This window comes from Canis aureus, chromosome 29 (assembly GCF_053574225.1).
Source record: "Canis aureus isolate CA01 chromosome 29, VMU_Caureus_v.1.0, whole genome shotgun sequence".
In the NCBI taxonomy this organism is placed as follows: Eukaryota; Metazoa; Chordata; class Mammalia; order Carnivora; family Canidae; genus Canis; species Canis aureus.
In genome coordinates this window covers 35974688-35990732 of record NC_135639.1, presented here as the reverse complement: position 1 = coordinate 35990732, position 16045 = coordinate 35974688, and the positions used below count along the sequence as shown (strand labels likewise).

General features: G+C 40.5%; 1 long non-coding RNA gene across 1 annotated transcript; it reads right to left on the bottom strand.

Annotated features, from left to right (window-relative positions):
* LOC144300834 (uncharacterized) lies at nt 1–6172 on the bottom strand. Its single transcript, XR_013367603.1, has 3 exons — nt 5929–6172; nt 3898–3979; nt 1–3164 (listed from the first exon to the last, which is right to left on the bottom strand). It is a non-coding gene; the product is annotated as an uncharacterized LOC144300834 (long non-coding RNA).
* Between the last annotated feature and the right edge of the window lie 9873 nt (nt 6173–16045).

The window sequence follows — 16045 nt, the reverse complement described above, 5'->3', positions numbered from 1 at the left end:
CAGATTAATAGGTTTTAACAGAACTGTGAAATTCTGGAGCCTCCATCTATAATGATTTCGTTGGGTTGTATAGTGTCCAATTGCAGCTCAGCGGGTTACATAGAGCAAGTTTTCCTTACTCACTCACCATCTCCTTCTACCTCATGGCTTCTCTTCCAAAACCTTCTCTGGGTATTTTCTTAAATAGGCTTCATAATCAGAAATATAAAGAGAATCACAGCAATGCCAACTCCACCCCCGGGACTGGTTCCTGAAGGCATGCTTCAGACCCTTCACTTGCTTTTCAGACAAGAGTAGAAATAATTGGGCTGCACTAGGTCTATTTTTATGAAATTATTCTGAAGAACAGCCATTATGTAGGGAAGATTCTACCTTTTCCATCTCCACGGGCTCGCTGAATGAGGACAGCGGTGAGTGAAAAAGTGGTTGTAAGCTTTTAAAACCACCACATCTCACACATAGTTGGTTGTTTACATGCTTCAGTGGGCATGGCCTGGAAGCCCAAACTAAAAAGTAAAATACCCATTGCTAGCTCTAATTTATTGACAATTCTTGTCTACGCTGTCCAGGACTATGTGATAGGCTCAGGGAAAAAAATCCTTATAAACATATAAATTTGCATCATAAAATCAAATGTCATGATTATGAAACCATGGGATAGTCTGTCAGTGGGTAGAATATTTGTTTTTATGATGGATCCCAGAGGGGGAGGTAGACCTGTACAGTGCGTGATTTCCCATCTGAGCTCTTCTGTCTCCTGAGATTTGCGGTGACTTCGGTGCCTTTCACTTATACAAGTGATTTAGGGCAAGTGAAGGTGTCCAGGCCAAAGATGTTGGCTCTAATGCTGGTCCTGCTGGCGGAATTCACTCCATTTAGATAAATTCCCTCATCTCTAGACTGTGTGGATGGGACTGGGTGATTTCTTTCTCCAGAAGCCTCAAATTCTAGAGACTCCTTCTTCTACTCCCTCCACCCTCTTCACACACGGGCTTCTTCACCTCTTCCCCTTCCCATGGCAAATGCCACTGGAACCAGGGGTGACCAGGTGAACTGGTGGGGTTGTCAGACTCTAGAACACTGATGGGGCCAATTTCAGCATGAGGCAGGGGCACCATAAGGGGAATGCTCACTTGGGAGTGGAATGCACTTGGAAGTAGCTTTCCTTTCCTGCTCTCAGGCGCGCAGCTGGAGTGGGAAGTGGACCCAAGGCTTGTTCTCTGAACTGCTCTACTCCCTCTTCTTTGACAACAGCCAAGCCCAAGCCCAGTCTCCAGATGCAGTTTAGTGGCCATCTCAGGCATCAGATTGGAAACAATTAAATTTTTTCCCCTGGTCTCTCCTCTCTCTCTCTCCCTGTCCTTCCATTCCCAGGCAGCTGATGGGTGATGGACTGGGTGTAACTAGTTGGGGGAAAATGAAACATTGTACTCCTATAGTCCAGTTGGCTTTACTGAAATTCTGTGGAATGAGACTTCAAGCCCAAACCAACTGCCAAACATGTGGTTTTAGCCATTTATTTTCCATGTGTTCCATTTGGCTGTGCTTTCCCAGAGAAAATTTCAGGGAGGGTGGGGGGTTGGGGCTGGATAGGTGGGAGGCAGATGTTCTGAATTCCTTGGCTTTAACACAACTGTCCCCAAGAATAGCACAGTTACCAATAAGATGGTTTGGAGAACACTCTTTGATTTCAGAAACAAACTAAGCAATTTTATCAGAAGTTAGCTTAGACTCTGATTAATAGAGTTTGCATAATATATAAGCTCTTACCTGACAAACATATGGCAAAAATTCATTTGACTGAATTAATTCACATATAGTATAAATCTCTCTTTCTCAGAGTATCTCTAGTTCTATCACTTTTTCCCCATCTGTTTCTCTCTCTCTCTCTCTCTCTCTCTCTCACACACACACACACTCCCCCCGCCCCACCGTGTGACCATGCAGGGACACAAGGCCTAACATGGAGAGGGACTAAGAGTCTACTCCTTCCCAGCAAGCCATCTGTACCAGGAAGCCTCCTGAGCCAGAGCCCAAAGAAGAAATAGCATAATTGGTCTCAGTTTTTCCTATCCGAAGCCCACATACATGCCCACCTTGTAGCACAGGCATCTGGCTTCTACACCCCGGCATTTCCGCACCCACCAGGAGCTCTGCACCTCAAACCAGTGGCTGCAACTCTGGATAGTGGGTTCTCAAGGACATATCCTGGATGGAGAAAATGTGCAGGCAAGAGGCAGCTGCCCTCGGCGCCCAGGGAGCCCAGTCCGTAGAGCACGCTCCTCTCCAGCAAAGCCTAACTGAACTCCCATCCAGCTCCTCCTGGAGGGCCCTGACCCACCGCTAATGACACTTGCCGGGTCCTTAGCCTCCCATCCTGTCATGAGAATCCTGTCATTTCCACACCACTGACTGGAGCCTAAATGCTGCTTTGGATACAGAAGAAAGGGAAATAAAGCTGAAAGAATATTCAGCAGCCACTTCCTCAGGCAGTTACAAAAATTCAGCTGGGAGGACGATGTCTGGCTTCCCAGAGAAGAAAGGGGAGGGAGGAAAGACAAAACATTCATGAGCTGTCAAACACCAGAGCTCCTTCAGGAAGGACTTGGTCTCCACAGTGATAGCAAATGCAGGTACATCAAGGACCTTTCGTTTCTCCTAGTGCTCCCTCAGCAGCTCTCAAGCTGTTGCCATTAAGCGACTCTAATGTTCTCTACTGCGCGAGCCTATTTCCAGTACTTAGACGTGGGGTGGTCCTTCCGTCCCAGAACCTGGGCACTGGAGCCTAGTAGAGGCAGTTTGGCCCAGTCCCCTCAGTCACAATGGCTCAGAGTGCAATGACGGGCCAGTACCAAACCCAGTGTGGTTCCCTAGAGCCCAGAGAGGAAGAACTGTGCCAGGGAGCACACTTGGCACCACACCACAGCAGGGCAGAGCTGCGGTGAGGGAAAGGCCCACAGGAGGGAAGATGGCGATGACGTTCCTTGGAGACATTCCCGTTTCTCCCCAGGGCTGACCAGAGGTGCTGGGGACACTGCATTCCTTAGGATGGCAAAGGGTAAAGAAGTCCTTTCCGAAGTGATCACGGGTGCTCCTTACCCCATCTGGCTTCCTCAACCTCCAGGCAGATAATTCGCCGCCCCAGCCAAGATTACATCCGGTATCTATGGTAAGAATATTACACATTCAGAGGAAAGTCTTCGGTGATGCAGAATGGTATACTGTGAAAGGCGAAACTCCTCTCCTGGTCCACCTAACCACCCTCCTGTACTCACTGCTTGCCCTGGCCACAAGTAACCGGGCTCCACGGTCTACCTCGTATCCTTCAGGAAATGACTGACACACATGCAGTTGTATCTCAATGTAATACTTTTGAAAGTATTCACAGGGAATCACACAGAGCATCCTGTTTCATCACTTGCTTGTTTAACTTAATATATTTGGACACTTTCCATGTCGGTACACTCACATCTAACTCATTCTTCTTAAGAACCAAATATGGGTGGGGCAGACCATAATTTAATGAGTCCTCTCATTAGTGACCATGAGGTAACTTGCAGTTGTTATCACAAGCCGTGCTGCAGTTAGATTATTTGTACATATATCTTTGTGTACCTATACAGGCATAACTTAGAAGTGGAATCCTTGCCTTAAAAAAGTATGTATATTATAAATTTAGATAGATGAAATCATATTGCTCTCAACAATAGTAACTGAAAGTAAAATGTTGGCTTTTCCACATCCTTGCCAACATGCAGTATTCACCAGCAGACAAAAATTGTATTTTATTGTTTTACTTTCCATTTCTTTAATTATGAATAAAATTGGGAATATAACCACTCATTATAAATCCTAATCCTATTTTACAATGCCCTATTTGTACATACAGATACATACCCAGAAACACATTTCCTTCATGAATTACTTGTTCATATCCCTCAGCCATTTTCTTTTGGATTGTTCATTTACTCTTCCTGATCTGTAAGAATATACATATATATACACGTGTGTTTATATACATATGTGTGTATATATATATATGAAATTACTATGTCTTTATCATATACCTTCACATTTTTTCCTACTTCATCCTTTGAACTGTTTGTACTTTGTTTACAGTATTATTATAATGCTGAAGTTTTCACATTTTAAAAAATATAACCCAATTTATCAACCTTTTGCTTTATAACATCTGGGTTTTATGTCAGACCCCAAGCACTTTCCCATTCCAAATTATCTTTTAAATTACTGGTATTTTTCTTCCAGCACTATTATTACTTAATTCCTTAATTATAAATTTTTTTTACCCTTTTGGAATTTATTTTGGTGTAAAACATGAGGTGAAGAGCCAACTATATATATTGTTCCCAGATTTCCAGTTGCCCAAATATAATTTATTACATAATCTAATTTTGACTTTTTAATTCCAAATACTATCCTACACGTCAAATTCAAAACATATGCAGTTTATTTCTAGACTCTAATCTGTTCATCGATTTGCTACTTCTACCTTGATTATAAGCTGATTTAATTACTCTAACTTTATTATGCATTTCAATATCTGGTAGGGCTAGTCTTCATAGCTCTTCTTTAATATGTTTTATTTTCAGAACGCCTGGGTGGCTCAGTGGTTGAGCATCTGCCTCTGGCTAAGGCGTGATCTTGGGGTTCTGGGATTGAGTCATAGGGCTCCCTACAAGAAGCCTGCTTCTCCCTTTGCCTGTGTCTCTGCCTCTTGTGAATAAATAAATAAAATCTTTAAAAAAAGATATGTTTTATTTTCAAGGTGGAAAAGTTGCAAGCAGATTTCCCCTTCAAAGGTGGTGGCTTGGGTTTGCTTTGAGGGGTAAAGTCCTCTTTTTCTGTGAAAAGCCACTCAAGTGGGTTGTAGGGCTATAGGATACCCACCCACAGCCCAGGAAACAATTCAAATGCAAATCCAAATGCACTCTGTTCCATCTGAAGCCAAAGGTTCTGTTTAGAAATGTAAATTGGGTGAGCACTGGGTGTTATTCTGTATGTTGGCAAATTGAACACCAATAAAAAATAAATTTATTATTAAAAAAAAAGAAATGTAAATGGGGCAGATTTTTTAAAAAGAGATCTAGGTTTCTACGGTTTATATAGCCAACAGAGAAATGTTTCTTCCTAAGTGTGGAATTTTAATGTCCTATTCATATCACGAGCGCATGTGGCACAGGAATGTGTGTCTCTCAGCGGCAGAGATGAAATGGAAGAGCCAGCATGAGAGAGAGGCCTGTGTGGAGGCCTGATGTTCTCCTCACCCAACAGTACCACAGAGAATGTGAAATAGAACAGGCTGGAACTGGTGCAGTCCACCCTGGGCCTGGGCTCTTTGTTCCACAATTGGTATCATGAACAATGAAACACCTTGAATTAGGAAAATGTATATTGGTAAATCTCAGAGTTCTGATTTATTCTAGAGCCTTCAGAGAAACCTTGTAGAGGCCTCATTTAGGCAACAGGCTTAAGCAAGGAAACTTGGGGTGACTGGGTGATGGGTGAGCATGTGATGGGATGAGCACTGGCTGTTATAACCAACTGATGAATTAATGAAAACTACATCCAAAACTAATGATATGTGGGCTAGTTGAATTTAAATAAATCAAAAGCAAAAGAAACTTGATCAAGGTTAAAGGGCCCACAACAACCACGGAGCTGAATGCAAACAGGTTCATGAAGCGACCCACCTCAAAATAGCCATAGGCCCTAACTGACCAATTACACCCAGGTATAGTTCCTAAGATTACCAGAAAGGGGGAGTATTCCATTCCATACATTCCCCATACTCCCTCACCCTGCCCTATAACTGTAGCCGCTCACCACCGCCCACTGCTTCCTTGCAGTGTGTATTCAATAAACTATCTCCTTTTTTCTGCCTTCAGTGAATCCTTTCACTGCCCATACCGTTTGCTGGCTTCTACTCAGTTGGATCACCGCACATTTGGGGGCCCCCATCTGATGGGGAGAGACACCACAAAGACCTTACTCCTGTGGCCTCTTCTCTTCAGGGTAATGAATATTCCCAGTCATCCGCAGGAAAGGAGGTGGGGAAACGTGGATGTTTGGTGGTCTTTAGGGTTTGGGGTCTAGACTCCAGGGAAGAGAGATGTGCTTGAGGGCACTGCCCTGGGGGTGGTTAAGCAGCAAACTGTGGGCTACACTGGAAGGGGAGTGGGGGAAAGAGGTAGACCTTATAGATGACCTCACAGAGGGGCTTTGAAGGCCATCAGAACTACATTTCTGTTTGCATTCTCTCTGCTGTTACTTTCTTCTGAAATCCCCAAGCCTTAGTAAAGCTTTGGGCCATACAACAGGCAATTATGAGGGGATTAAGGGGTGTGACTGTGCCCACCTGGGGGAAACTACTCATGAGGCATCCAACTACAGGGGGGCGAGATCTAGGGAACCAGGGGGTTCAGATGAGTCAGCAGGAAATGAACTGGCAGAGGGCAGAGAGCAATTGGATGGATTTAGGAGTGACAAATATGACTGGTTTCTGTACTACGAGCATTTCCCAGGGAATCCCAGAAATACCTATGTAGGGAAGCCTAGAATACACTGGAATTTCGACAGGCAGTCAAATTTGCTTACTAAGGGGGAAAATGTGGAGCTCCTGAGTGGCTCAGTTGGTTGAGTGTCATTTTTTTTTTTAAGATTTTATTTATTTATTTATTTATTTAATTTATTTTCTTATTGGAGTTCAATTTGCCAACATATACCATAACACCGTGCTCATCCATCAAGTGCCACAGTCAGTGCCTGTCACCTGAACCCACCCACCCCCCCGCCCACCACCCCTTCCACTACTCCTTGTTCATTTCCCAGAGTTAGGAGTCTCTCATGTGCTGTCTCCCTTTCTGATATTTCCCACTCATTTTCTCTCCTTTCCCCTTTATTCCTTTTCACTATTTCTTATATTCCCCAAACGAATGAGACCATATAATGTTTGTTCTTCTCCGATTGACTTACTTCACTCAGCATAATACCCTCCAGTTCTATCCATGTCGAAGCAAATGGTGGGTATTTGTTGTTTCTAACAGCTGAGTAATATTCCATTGTATACATAGACCACATCTTCTTTATCCACTCATCTTTCAGTGGACACCGAGGCTCCTTTCACAGTTTGGCTATTGTGGACATTACTGCTATAAACATTGGGGTGCGGGTGTCTCGGCTCTTCACTGCATCTGTACCTTTGGGGTAAATCCCCAGCAGTACAATTGCTGGACTGTAGCACAGGTCTATTTTTAACTCTTTGAGGAACCTCCACACAGTTTTCCAGAGTGGCTGCACCAGTTCACATTCCCACCAACAGTGCAAGAGGGCTCCCCTTTCTTCACATCTTCTCCAATAGTTGTTGTTTCCTCTTTTGTTCATATTCCCCATTCTCACTGGTGTGAGGTGGTATCTCATTGTGGTTTTGATGTATATTTCCCTGATGGCAAGTGATGCGGAGCATTTTCTCATGTATGTGTTGGCCATGTCTATGTCTTCCTCTGTGAGATTTCTGTTCATGTCTTTTGTCCATTTCATGATTGGATTTTTTGTTTCTTTGGTGTTGAGTTTAATAAGTTCTTTATAGATCTTGGATACTAGCCCTTTATCTGATATGTGATTTGCAAATATCTTCTCACATTCTGTAGCTTGTCTTTTAGTTTTGTTGACTGTTTCTTTTGCTGTGCAGAAGCTACTTACCTTGATTAAGTCCCAATTGTTCATTTTTGCTTTTGTTTCCCCTGCCTTTGTAGATGTATCTTGCAAGAAGTTGCAATGGCCAAGTTCAAAAAGGGTGTTGCCCATGTTCTCCTCTAGGATTTTGATGGACTCTTGTCTCACATTTAGACCTTTCATCCATTTTGAGTTTATCTTTGTGTATGGTGCAAGAGAGTGGTCTAGTTTCATTCTTCTGCATGTGGATGTCCAATTTTCCCAGCACCATTTATTGAAGAGGCTGTCCTTTTTCCAGTGGATAGTCTTTCCTACTTTGTCGAATATCAGTTGACCATAGAGTTGAGGGCCCATTTCTGGATTCTCTATTCTGTTCCATTGATCTATGTGTCTGTTTTTGTACCAGTACCACACTGTCTTGATGATCACAGCTTTGTAGTACAACTTGAAATCTGGTGTTGTGATGCCCCCAGCTCTGGTTTTCTTTTTCATTATTCCCCAGCTATTCGGGGTCTTTTCTGATTCCACACAAATCTTAAGATGATTTGTTCCAATTCTCTGAAGAAAGTCCATGATGTTTTGATAGGGATTTCATTAAATGTCTAAATTGCCCTGGGCAGCATAGACATTTTCACAATCTTAATTCTTCCAATCCATGAGCATGGAATATTTTTCCATCTCTTTGTGTCTTCCTCGATTTCTTTCAGAAGTGTTCTCTAGATTTTAGGGTATAGATCCTTTACCTCTTTGGTTAGGTTTATTCCTAGGTATCTTATGCTTTTGGGTGCAATTGTAAATGGGATTGACTCCTTAATTTCTCTTTCTTCAGTCTCATTGTTAGTGTATAGAAATGCCATTGATTTCTGGGCATTGATTTTGTATCCTGCCACACTGCCGAATTGCTGTATGAGTTCTAGCAATCATGAGTCTTTTGGGTTTTCTATGTACAGTGTCATGGCATCTGCAAAGAGGGAGAGTTTGACTTCTTCTTTGCCAATTTGAATGCCTTTAATGTCTTTTTGTTGTCTGACTGCTGAGGCTAGGGCTTTTAGTACTATGTTGAATAGCAGTGGTGAGAGTGGACATCCCTGTCTTGTTCCTGATCTTAGGGGAAAGGCTCCCAGTGCTTCCCCATTGAGAATGATATTTGCTGTGGGCTTTTTGTAGATGGCTTTTAAGATGTCAAGGAAAGTTCCCTCTATCCCTACACTCAGAAGAGTTTTGATCAGGAATGGATGCTGTATTTTGTCAAATGCTTTCTCTGCATCTATTGAGAGAATCATATGGTTCTTGTTTTTTTCTCTTGTTGTTATGATCTATCATGTTGATTGCTTAACGAGTGTTGAACCAGCCTTGCATCCCGGGGATAAATCCTACTTGGTCATGGTGAATAATCTTCTTAATGTACTGTTGGATCCTATTGGCTAGTGTCCTGTTGAGAGTTTTTGCATTTGTGTTCATCAGGGATATTGGTCTATAATTCTCCTTTTTGGTAGGGTACTTGTCTGGTTTTGGAATTAAGGTGATGCTGGCCTCATAAAACTAATTTGGAAGTATTCCATCCCTTTCTATCTTTCAGAACAGCTTTAGTAGAGTAGGTATTGTTTCTTCTTTAAACATTTGATAGAATTTCCCCGGGAAGCCATCTGGCCCTGGACCTTTGTGTCATGGGAGGTTTTGGATGACTGCTTCAATTTCCTCCCTGGTTATTGGCCTGTTCAGGTTTTCTATTTCTTCCAGTTCCAGTTTTGGTAGTTTGTGGTTTTCCAGAAATGCATCCATGTCTTCTAGATTGCCTAATTTATTGGCGTATACCTGCTCATAATATGTTTTTAAAATAATTTGTATTTCCTTGGTATTGGTTGTGATCCCCCTTTTTCATTCATGATTATATTAATTAGAGTTTTTCTCTCTTTTTTTTAAGCTTGAGTGTCAACTCTTGATTCCAGCTCAGATCATGATCTCAGGGTCATAGGATAGAGCCCCGCCAAAGGGCTCCATGCTCAGTGGGGAGTCTGCTTGAGATTCTCCCTCTCCCTCTCTCCTCCTCCTCACTACCCCACTTTTACTCATGTGCTGTCTCCCTCTTTCAAAAAAATTTTGTTTTTAAATATTTTATCTATTTATTTGACACAGAGAGATAGAGTACAAGCAGGGGGAGCAACAGAGGGAGAGAAAGAAGCAGGCTCTCTGCTGAACAGGGAGCCCAATGAGAGGCTGTATCCCAGGACCCTGAGTTCATGATCTGAGTCGAAGGCTGATGCTAACTGACCTAGCCACCCAGGCGCCCCTCAAAAAAATTTTTTAAATAAAAATCTAAGAGGGGGAAAAAATCTAAGAAGGAAATGTGACCTCACATCTATTAATGAAGGGTCATTTCTGTGGCAAATGTTTCACTTTCTGTGAACTCTAATTTTGCTGCTTAAGATAAGGTATGCTTTTCCTCATCAATTATACCACGTTTTTCAGATAAGCCAGTTTGTGTCTTGGCCTTACCCAACTGACAGTTATCAAATAATCCAGTAAATCCTATCAAGGCAAGAAGATTCTCTTTCTTCAACAATTGAACAAAAATTAAAATCCAACTTATCCAGGTAGTTACCCTGATTCGGCTCTTAGCCAACTGAGGACTCTTGGTTGCAGCCTTGGCTGGTGAGTAGAGAGAGGCCCCCAGTGATGGATGGCTCTGGCATTTCCCCATGGATATGGCCTGTGGAGGACTTTGCTCTTCCAGGTATTGCTAAATAAAAATAATTACAGAACTGAGGCTCCTTTGAGATCATACTATCCTTTCCCTCTCTCTTCTCTCAAGCTAGGTAAGCAGATCTAACCTCTGAGCCTTCCTCCAAGCCTCACATGCCTTTAGACTATCTTTTTGAGTCCTTGTTTCAATACAAGCTTCCTCTGTATTCCTTTGAAATAAATTTAAACCAGATATAACTTTGGATTTGGGGAAATACTTGTATCCCGCTACAGACAACTTTTAATGTGATTCTCACTTAAGATTACCAAGTCTTTAAGCAGTCATGAAAGACTATCTTTTGACTCATGGGCCACTAGTTCTTATGAGTTCACTGATCCATTTAATATGCATTTATGAGCATGTGTCTATTGTACTCACAACTCTATGCCATAGACAATAGAGGTACAGATGGTAATACTAGCTTTCATTTCAATAATAATATATTTTAAATAATTTCCAAATGCATTACCTCATTTACTCTTAAGTAGAAGAATTGTCTGTGCCTTAAAAGAAATGTAGACTCTGGGGGAACAATATATCCCATGCCAGTGCAAAAATACAATAAACTTTATACTTTCTGTCATGTTTTATAAAATAAGAAAATTCACATGAGGTCAGCTTAACCTCAAAAGGATTCTTGGAGGCAGCTGACTCAGTTTGTGTGGTAGGTTTTTTTTAATCTTGGGATGAACATGAATCTTTTTTTTTTTTTTTGAGGGGAGTCAGTGGAGGGGCACAGGGAGAGGGAGAGAAAATCCCAAACACAGAGCCTGATGCTGGAATTGATCCCATGACCTTGAGATCATGACCTGAGCCAAAATCAAGGGTTGGATACTCAACTGACTGAACCACCCAGGTGCCCTGAACATGAATGATTTTTTTAAAAAATTATTTTTCATATAATCACAGTATACAAAAATGAAAATAATGGAATGGAGCATATACTGGAGTGTTTCCTTCCATTAATTTTCTTTAATATGCTATATATCTGTATCTCTGTATGTAGCTTTTAATTAATATTAGGACATAAATGCTTATATGCTGCTGCAGAGTGTTTATAACCATCATTTTAATATTTTATCCTATTACAGTCAGTGAATATATGACAATGTATCATATAATTGCTCTCTTATTAGACACACGGAGTTTTCCACCTTTTCAACTATTCTGAATAAACTAATCTTCCCATATTATTGTTTCTTTAAGGTAGCTATCCATAGGAAACTTATTTTAAGTAATCTGTCTTAAGTTTGAACTTTCTTGCTAAAACTATGGTAAATTTTTGCAAAATTAAGATAATTAAAACCCTAAAGATTTTCATTGCAACTTTTACTTATTTAAATCTACATTCCTTCTTGAATGATCAACCCTCCTCTATGATTTTTTTCTGACTGCTTTGTTCCTCTTAAGGTAACATATTTTTTCTGTCAGCTTTTTGTCATACAAACGCAGAACCATTAACATCAACAAGACACTCTAAAATAAAAGTTGTACTTTTTTAAAGAACAAAACATTAAAAAAAAAAAAAAAAGGATCACTAGTGATACCAAGTGCCTTCTTTGGTTTTTTGGGGGTTTTTTTTGTTTTTTTTGGTTTTTGTTTTTTGTTTTTTGTTTTTTGCCTTCTCTGGTTTGAATTAAAGAGTAAAACATTTGAGACCAGTGGAATTACTTCCGCACATGGAAGACAGATTTAGGAACACATTTTCTTGAGTAATACAGTAGATTTGCTTCAGCTTCTATTTATTTTCTTTTTCCCCCCAAGCCTGTTTGTCTGAAAACAAGAAATGTTCCTGATTTCCCACCTGCCCCACACCATTCTGCTATTCCTTTAATTAATCAGTCCTCTTGAAATCACCTTTTCCAGTCCTCCCACATTGTTCTAATTCTGTACAAAGATCCCATCCTTGAGCTGTTCACAGGGCTTGCTGGCATCCTATTAGTGGTAGATTTTATAAAAGAAAGCAAATCCACATTTCCATTAACATTTCAAGTTTTACATTCAGAAATGTTTACTGTGGGTTCTCTGCAATAACTCCTAGACACTTTTTTCTTGCAGGGAATTTCAGTGCAAATGATTTGAAAAGTGGAAACATGTGCCATTATGGCAGAAACAAAAGCTGCAGGACCAAATTCCTCCAGCCAGAAAAAAAGAGAATGTCCACAGGATACATGCATTTCCAAATGCCTCAGTATAAATTTCAGCACGTCAAATATAACTAGGAGTACTTTTGAAGATTGGTTAGGTATTTAAACTCTATTTACAAAGAGTATTGGAAAAATTACCAAAAAATGGAAAGTTTTTTATGTTTAATGTTATTACAAAGAAATATGTGTTCATTTAAAAAATTCAAAATTCACAGAAAAGCATAAAGAAGAAAATAAAATCCACCAGGAATAACTTAATCCTCTATGTCAAGAGAACCACACTGTTCAAATGATAGTTTTTATTTTATTTTTTTACTTTTTTAAAAATTTTATTTATTTATTCATGAGAGACACATAGAGAGAGGCAGAGACACAGAGAGAGAAGCAGACTCCATGCAGGGAGCCCGATGTGGGATTTGATCCTGGAACTCCAGGACCACACCCTGAGGCAAAGGCAGACTCTCAACCGCTGAGCAACCCAGGCATCTCAAATGATAGTTTTAAAAATAAAATTGGAATCATGCTCCACATCATGACCTCCAATCATACTTTTTTCAATACTGGGACAATTTTCTATGTTATTGGTGCCCTCAAACATGATTTTTGTTTTATTCCATATATGAATATACCACAGATTAGTTAATTCCTGTTTTTTAGCAGTTGTGGGTTTTTTTTTTTTTTTTCTATTACAAGTAACTGTAATTGTGGCTTCCACCTACATTTTTTTTGCACATTTCTTATTATTTCCTTGGACAGATTTTTTAGAAAAACTAATTTCACTTATCAAAAAATACAATTTTAGAGGTTTTTAGTAAAGCCCATGAAGGACATTTCCTTCTTTTAATCTATGAAAATGTACTACACATATTTCTTCCTACATTTAAATTTTTTAAAGATCATGTGTGATATTGTTTTTTTTAATAAATTAATTTTTTATTGGTGTTAAATTTACCAACATACAGAATAACACCCAGTGCTCATCCCGTCAAGTGCCCCCCTCAGTGCCCGTCACCCATTCACCCCCACCCCCCACCCGCCTCCCCTTCCACCACACCTAGTTCTTTTCCCAGAGTTAGGAGTCTTTATGTTCTGTCTCCCTTTCTGATATTTCCCACACATTTCTTCTCCCTTCCCTTATATTCCCTTTCACTATTATTTATATTCCTCACATGAATGAGAACATATAATGTTTGTCCTTCTCCGATTGACTTACTTCACTAAGCATAATACCCTCCAGTTCCATCCACGTTGAAGCAAATGGTGGGTATCTGTCATTTCTAATGGCTGAGGAATATTCCATTGTATACATAAACCACATCTTCTTTATCTATTCATCTTTCGATGGACACCAAGGCTCCTTCCACAGTTTGGCTATTGTGGACATTGCTGCTAGAAACATCGGGGTGCAGGTGTCCCGGCGTTTCACTGCATCTGTATCTTTGGGGTCAATCCCCAGCAGTGCAATTGCTGGGTCGCAGGGCAGGTCTATTTTTAACTCTTTGAGAAACCTCCACACAGTTTTCCAGAGTGGCTGCACCAGTTCACATTCCCACCAACAGTGTAAGAGGGTTCCCTTTTCTCCGCAACCTCTCCAACATTTGTGGTTTCCTGCCTTGTTAATGTTCCCCATTCTCACTGGTGTGAGGTGGTATCTCATTGTGGTTTTGATTTGTATTTCCCTGATGGCCAGTGATGCAGAGCATTTTCTCATGTGCGTGTTGGCCATGTCTATGTCTTCCTCTGTGAGATTTCTCTTCATGTCTTTTGCCCATTATATGATTGGATTGTTTGTTTCTTTGGTGTTGAGTTTAAGAAGTTCTTTATAGATCTTGGACACTAGCCCTTTATCTGATATGTCATTTGCAAATATCTTCTCCCATTCTGTAGGTTGTCTTTGAGTTTTGTTGACTGTATCCTTTGCTGTGCAAAAGCTTCTTATCTTGATGAAGTCCCAATAGTTCATTTTTGCTTTTGTTTCTTTTGCCTTCGTGGATGTATCTACAAGAAGTTACTGTGGCCGAGTTCAAAAAGGGTGTTGCCCATGTTCTCCTCTAGGATTTTGATGGAATCTTGTCTCACATTTAGATCTTTCATCCATTTTGAGTTTATCTTTGTGTATGGTGAAAGAGAGTGGTCTAGTTTCATTCTTCTGCATGTGGATGTCCAATTTTCCCAGCACCATTTATTGAAGAGACTGTCTTTCTTCCAGTGGATAGTCTTTCCTCCTTTATCGAATATTAGTTGACCATAAAGTTCAGGGTCCACTTCTGGGTTCTCTATTCTGTTCCATTGATCTATGTGTCTGTTTTTGTGCCAGTACCACACTGTCTTGATGATCACAGCTTTGTAGTACAACCTGAAATCTGGCATTGTGATGCCCCCAGACATGGTTTTCTTTTTTAAAATTCCCCTGACTATTCGGAGTCCTTTCTGATTCCACACAAATCTTAAAATAATTTGTTCTAACTCTCTGAAGAAAGTCCATGGTATTTTGATAAGGATTGCATTAAATGTGTACATTGCCCTGGGTAACATTGACATTTTCACAATATTAATTCTGCCAATCCATGAGCATGGAATATTTTTCCATCTCTTTGTGTCTTCCTCAATTTCTTTCAGAAGTGTTCTGTAGTTTTTTAGGGTATAGATCCTTTACCTCTTTGGTTAGGTTTATTCCTAGGTATCTTATGCTTTTGGGTGCAATTGTAAATGGGATTGACTCCTTAATTTCTCTTTCTTCAGTCTCATTGTTAGTGTATAGAAATGCCATCGATTTCTGGGCATTGATTTTGTATACTGCCACGCTACCAAATTGCTGTATGAGTTCTAGCAATCTTAGGGTGGAGGCTTTTGGGTTTTCTAGGTAGACTATCATGTCATCGGTGAAGAGGGAGAGTTTGACTTCTTCTTTGCCAATTTGAATGCCTTTAATGTCTTTTTGTTGTCTGATTGCTGAGGCAGGACTTCCAGTACTATGTTGAATAGCAGTGGTGAGAGTGGACATCCCTGTCTTGTTCCTGATCTTAGGGGAAAGGCTCCCAGTGCTTCCCCATTGAGAATGATATTTGCTGTGGGCTTTTCGTAGATGGCTTTTAAGATGTCGAGGAAAGTTCCCTCTATCCCTACACTCTGAAGAGTTTTGATCAGGAATGGATGCTGTATTTTGTCAAATGTTTCTCTGCATCTAATGAGAGGATCATATGGTTCTTGGTTTTTCTCTTGCTGATATGATGAATCACATTGATTGTTTTACGAGTGTTGAACCAGCCTTGTGTCCCGGGGATAAATCCTACTTGGTCTTGGTGAATAATTTTCTTAATGTACTGTTGGATCGTATTTGCTAGTATCTTGTTGAGAATTTTTACATCCATGTTCATCAGGGATATTGGTCTGTAATTCTCCTTTTTGGTGGGGTCTTTGTCTGGTTTTGGAATTAAGGTGATGCTGGCCTAATAGAACGAAT